The following is a 6,164-nucleotide window of genomic DNA, read 5'->3' on the forward strand; positions in this document are numbered from 1 at the left end:
CCAACTGGTACATCTTTCATTGTGGGAGGAAACCACGGCACCCACAGGAAACACACATGGTCACTGGGAGAACATACAAACTCATTACAGAGATGGGAAATGAACCCAGTCATTGAAATCAACAACACTGTAAAGCCAACCACTACACTACTGTGCCCCCAGATCTCATCTGGCTTCTCCAAGGGCAGGTTAATCTCTTGATGCAACCTTCCTCACACCCTTAGGTCCACAACTTCAGATTAAAGTCTTGGAACATTTCTTTGGGCTGATGTCACAGCACATCTTTTTAGATAAGGGGCCCAGAATACTCTAAACGCAGTCTGGCCAATGCCTACAAAGCCTCAGCATTACATCCTTTCACCTATATTCTGGTCGATCTTAGAATTTAATTCACTTGCTGCCATTAGGTATTTTGTGTCTGGATCAATAGTTCAAAACTTTGATGACTAGACCAGTAGCAACCATTCCCTCACTACACTCCTTTCACAAAATATAGGAGTTAGACTAATCCAGCTGAAGTTCATACCCCTATTTGATAAGATTATGTTTTATTTAACTAGTTGTCCCTCGTAGTCCAAAAGTTGAGAGGCTTGAACAGCATTGCTCACTAGGATAAAGAATTCCAAGTACTTACAAGTTTCAGTGAAGAAACTCCCACCCCTCCCCCCCATCATGGGACAGCAGCAGGGAACAACTAACCTTGGGAGTGGTGAATAATAATTGTGGCATTATGCATAGTATTAACAGCAGAAATTAGAAATGCACATTACAGGAAATAGGCTGATTTACACATCGTCTGGGGAAATCAAATTAATATTGACAGGATTTATTCCTGTAATGCAGAACTTTGCAGTAACACACACAAAATGCTGGAGGAACTCAGCAGGTCAGACAGCATCTGTGGAAATGAAAAACAGTGGAGATTTCCAGCTGAGACACCTCATCAGGACTGGAAAGGGAGGACTGGAATCTTGGCCCATCTGATCCACGCCAAACAAGTTACCTACCTGATTTCGATCTATTTATCTCCAAACCTGCACTGCCATGAGCCAGTCTAAATGTCCTTTAAGTGTTGTAATTTTACTCATCTCTACCAACTCCTCTGGCAGTTTGTTCCGCACACCCAGCCTCATCTGTGTGAAAAAAAATTGCCCATCAAGTTCCCTTTAAATCTTTCCCCGCTCACCTTAAGTCCAGACTCCCCTACCCTGAGTAAAAAAGATTGTGTCTATTCATCTTATTGATACCCCTCGTGATTTTCTCTTCATTATAAAGTTATCCCTCTGCCTCCTACACTCCCAGGAAAAAAAGCCTCAGTCTATTCAGCCTCTTCTTGTATACAAGATGATTTTAAGATGATCACTTTGAGGAACCGATAAAGGCTATTTTTAAACTGGTTCCATACAATAATAAGGCATTAATTAATAATCTTGTTGGAAAGGGACCTTTTGTGAAGCATGGCCATGATAGTGTTCAAAAATGATGTTGCTCAGTGAAAAAGGAGCTTTCAATCTAAATTAAGTACGAAGAAGATGTGAGAGGCAGGTTCACCGTGACTGAGAAACCATTTTTCAGGATAGGGCAGTGGACAGACAGTGTACAGCTTTCAAAGAAACAATAATTTGCCACAAAATACACTTAAGACAAAAAACTGTATCTTAACCATGCATTAAAGGAGAATGTAAAGGTAGCAGTTAATATATGGTGTTACGTACCCCGTAACTGGGTTGCCAAACCAGCAGAAATGGATCACTCAGTTGGAGTCTGGATTACTAGAACTAAGAAAGTTTTATTAAAGAAACAAGCAACACAGTAGTCGAAAGGATAATAAATGCAACAGTTCAGCAATGATAAACACTCATGTGCACAGAATTAAGATAACAGGATCAATCAAGCTCTATCGTTGTCTAGGGGTAAATGACCAATTTCAAAGTGACACAAAGTTCAGTCCAATTTAGTAGTTCAGTTCGCAGTAATTGTTGCCATGGCGATGGACAATGTGGGGGGAGAGAGAGAGAGAACGGGAACGACTGATCATTCAGAAACGGCTTCCACTCACAGACCGGCGATATTTGCTCACAAGCAGCTTTTGGGCAGGTCCTTGGTGATGTCACCTGAGGTCACCGACTGTGACCCCTCCTCCAGATGCGGTCGATCCTCTGCAGTGAACCCGGCACCCAAGCGAGGGCGGACACACACCGGGTTCCCGCTGATCGTACCTTTCCACACTGTGCGTTGTCCGGTACTTCCCACCGACTCTTGAGAGGCGCACCGCTTCCAGGGTCTCGTTACCTCGGGTGTCGTGTGTGTCCTGCCTTAGCGAACCTGTCCCTTTTTATCCCCCTGCTGGGGTATCGCCTGTCCATCACTTCAAACAGTTCAGGGTTCAAAGGGGGAGCCGCTCCAGACAGCTCTCTCTCCCGTCCCTTCATTACACATCTCCAGATCCTGTTTCATTGTGTTCCTTATCTCTCTCTTGAAGACAGGTGGCAGACCAACTGCTGATCACACAGGACAGCTAACATCTTATCTGTGTGTATTCTTGTCACAATGGAAATATAAAGTTGCCAGAAAAAAATAGCAAGCCAGGGGATTGGGAATGTTTTACTTAGAAAAGAATGACACAGATGTCAATAAAATAGGGGAAAATAGAATGAGGTTAAACCATGACTTATAGCGGACTGAAAAGCTTGAGCATGTAGATATTAAGGAAGAGGATGTGCTGGAGCTTTTGGAAAGCATCAAGTTGGATAAGTCACCGGGACTAGACGGGATGTACCCCAGGCTACTGTGGGAGGCGAGGGAGGAGATTGCTGAGCCTCTGGCAATGATCTTTGCATCATCAATGGGAACGAGAGAGGAGGTTGCAGATGTTGTTCCATTATTCAAGAAAGGGAGCAGAGATAGCCCAGGAAATTATAGACCAGTGAGCCTTACATCAGTGGTTGGTAAGTTGATGGAGAAGATCCTGAGAGGCAGGATTTATGAACATTTGGAGAGGCATAATATGATTAGGAATAGTCAGGATGGCTTTCTCAAAGGCAGGTTATGCCTTACAAGCCTGATTTAATTTTTTGAGGATGTGACTAAACACATTGATGAAGGTAGAGTAGTAGATGTAGTGTATATGGATTTCAGCAAGGCATTTGATAAGTTACCCCATGCAAAGCTTATTGAAAAAGGAAGGAGGCATGGGATCCAAGGGGACATTGCTTTGTGGATCCAGAACTGGCTTGTCCACAGAAGGCAAAGAGTGGTTGTAGATGGGTCATATTCTGCATGGAGGTCAGTGACCAGTGGTGTGCCTCAGGGATCTGTTCTGGGACCCCTTCTCTTTGCGATTTTTATAAATGACCTGGATGAGGGAGTGGAGGGATGGGTTGGTAAATTTGCTGATGACACAAAGGTTGGGGGTGTTGTGGATAGTGTGGAGGGCTGTCAGAGGTTACAGCGGGACATGATAGGATGCAAAACTGGGCTGAGAAGTGGCAGATGGAGTTCAACCCAGATAAGTGTGAGGTGGTTCATTTTGGTAGGTCAAATATGATGGCAGACTATAGTATTAATGGTAAGACTCTTGACAGTGTGGAGGATCAGAGGGATCTTGGGGTCACTCAAAGCTGCTGCGCAGGTTGACTCTGTGGTTAAGAAGGCATACGGTGTACTGGCCTTCATCAATCATGGGACTGAATTTAGAAGCCGAGAGGTAATGTTGCAGCTATATAGGACCCTGGTCAGACCCCACTTGTAGTACTGTGGTCACCTCACTACAAGAAGAATGTGGAAGCCATAGAAAGGGTGCAGAGGAGATTTACAAGGATGTTGCCTGGGTTGGGGAGGATGACTTATGAGAATGGGTTGAGTGAACTTGGCCTTTTCTCCTTGGAGTGACAGAGGAGGAGAGGTGACCTGATAGAAGTGTGTAAGATGATGAGAGGCATTGATCGTGTGGATAGTCAGAGCCTTTTTCCCAGGTCTGAAATGGTTGCCACAAGAGGACACAGGTTTAAGGTGCTGGGGAGTAGGTACAGAGGAAATGTCAGGGGTAAGTTTTTTACTCAGAGAGTGGTGAGTGTGTGGAATGGGCTACCGGTATCGGTGGTGGAGCCAGATATGATAGAGTTTTTTAAGGTACCCTATGCAAGGCTTATTGAAAAAGTAAGGAGGTATGTTGTTGAGAAAATAAGTGGGTATGGGATCCAAGGGGACATTGTTTTGTGGATCCAGAACTGGCTTGCCCCCAGAAGGCAAAGAGTGGTTGTAGACGGGTCATATTCTGCATGGAGGTCAGTGACCAGTGGTGTGCCTCAGGGATCTGTTCTGGGACCCTTAATCTTCGTGATTTTTATAAATGACCTGGATGAGGGAGTAGAGGGATGGGTTAGTAAGTTTGATGATGACACAAAGGTTGGGGGTGTTGTGGATCGTGTAGAGGGCTGTCGGAAGTTGCAGCGGGACATTGATATGATGCAAAACTGGGCTGAGAAGTGGCAGATGAAGTTCAACCCAGATAAGTGTGAGGTGGTTCATTTTGGTAGGTCAAATATGATGGCAGAATATAATATTAACAGTAAGACTCTTGGCAGTGTGGAGGATCAGAGGGATCTTGGGGTCCGAGCTCAAAGCTGCTGCGCAGGTTAACTCTGTGGTTAAGAAGGCATACGGTGCATTGGCCTTTATCAATCGTGGGATTAAGTTTAAAAGCTGAGAGGTAATGTTGCAGCGATACAGAACCCTGGTCAGACCCCACTTGGAATACTGTGCTCAGTTCTGGTTGCCTCACTATAGGAAGGATGTGGGAACCATAGAAGCAGAGGATATTTACAAGGATGTTGCCTGGATTAGGGAGCATGCCTTGTGAGAAGAGGTTGAGTGAACTCGGCCTTTTCTCCTTGGAGCGACGGAGGATAAGAGGTGACCTGATAGAGGTGTATAAGATGATAGGAGGCATTGATTGTGTGGATGGTCAGAGGCTTTTTTTCCAGGGCTGAAATGGCTAGCATGAGAGGGAACAGTTTTTAGGTGCCTGGAAGTAGGTACAGAGGAGATGTCAGGGGAAGGTTTTTATACGCGGGGAGTGGTGAGTGCATGGAATGGGCTGCTGACGATGGTGGTGGAGGCAGATTCAATAGGGTCTTTTAAGAGACTCCTGGACAGGTAGATGGAGCTTAGAAAAATAGAGGGCTATGGGTAACCCTAGGTAATTTCCAAGGTAAAGACATGGTCGACACAGCTTTGTAGGTCAACGGGCCTATATTGTAAAGTAGGTTTTATATGTTAAACAACAGACCTTGAGAGCTTCTGAGTCCAGTGAGAGTCAGTGTGCATTCAGGGGAAATGTATGATGGAGAATAAGGAAAGAATAGAGAGAATAAATAAATATGCTCTGCCTGTCTTGATAAAATAACAAAAATCCCAGAAGTGTTGGAGAAACAATCTGATGCAAATGTAGAAATAAAAATTAATATCAGCTTAAAAAAACTGTACACGTTAAAGACACTGAACATTTTAATACTTTGCAGAAGCATAGAAAATGTGGCTATTAGCTGACCCACTTTGAATCAAGTATTCATTCCAAACTTACTGATTTGCTCTTTTTTGGCAAATAACTAAAGAAATTCTGCAGAACTTTTGCAATTCTCTTGATTTCTGAAAAGTTTTGGAAAGTAAAGAAACCAAGTCAGTTATCCAGAGAGGAACATTAACTTTGGCAAGCACATTCATTTGTGAGCAGTACTTCTCTGCTGACTATCAACATATCAAAAAGTCTTGAGGCATATCTGCATCTAGAATGTGCTAAATAAAAGACCATTCCCAGAATGGTCTTTCAGAAACAGTATAACATGTCACATTAATCCCAACAATCAGCATATGAACCATTTTAAAGCAGTGTGACTATTTGAAAATCAATGATGAAATATTGAATGGATAAAAATAGAGATTATTGCCGAGTTTTTTTAGATCGATAAGGGCTGAAAAGATGATTTCAGGCTATGAAGGCAAAGTTGTCAGTCACAATTCTATACTTTTAAAAAGCCTAGACAGAGTAGATGCGGAAAGGATGTTTCCCATGGTGGGAGAGTCTAGGACAAGAGGGCACAGCCTCAGGATAGAGAGGCGTCCTTTCAAAACAGAGATGCAGATAGATTTCTTTAGCCAAAGGG

The sequence above is a fragment of the Mobula birostris genome, chromosome 10, assembly GCF_030028105.1.
Source record: "Mobula birostris isolate sMobBir1 chromosome 10, sMobBir1.hap1, whole genome shotgun sequence".
Lineage (NCBI taxonomy): Eukaryota > Metazoa > Chordata > Chondrichthyes > Myliobatiformes > Myliobatidae > Mobula > Mobula birostris.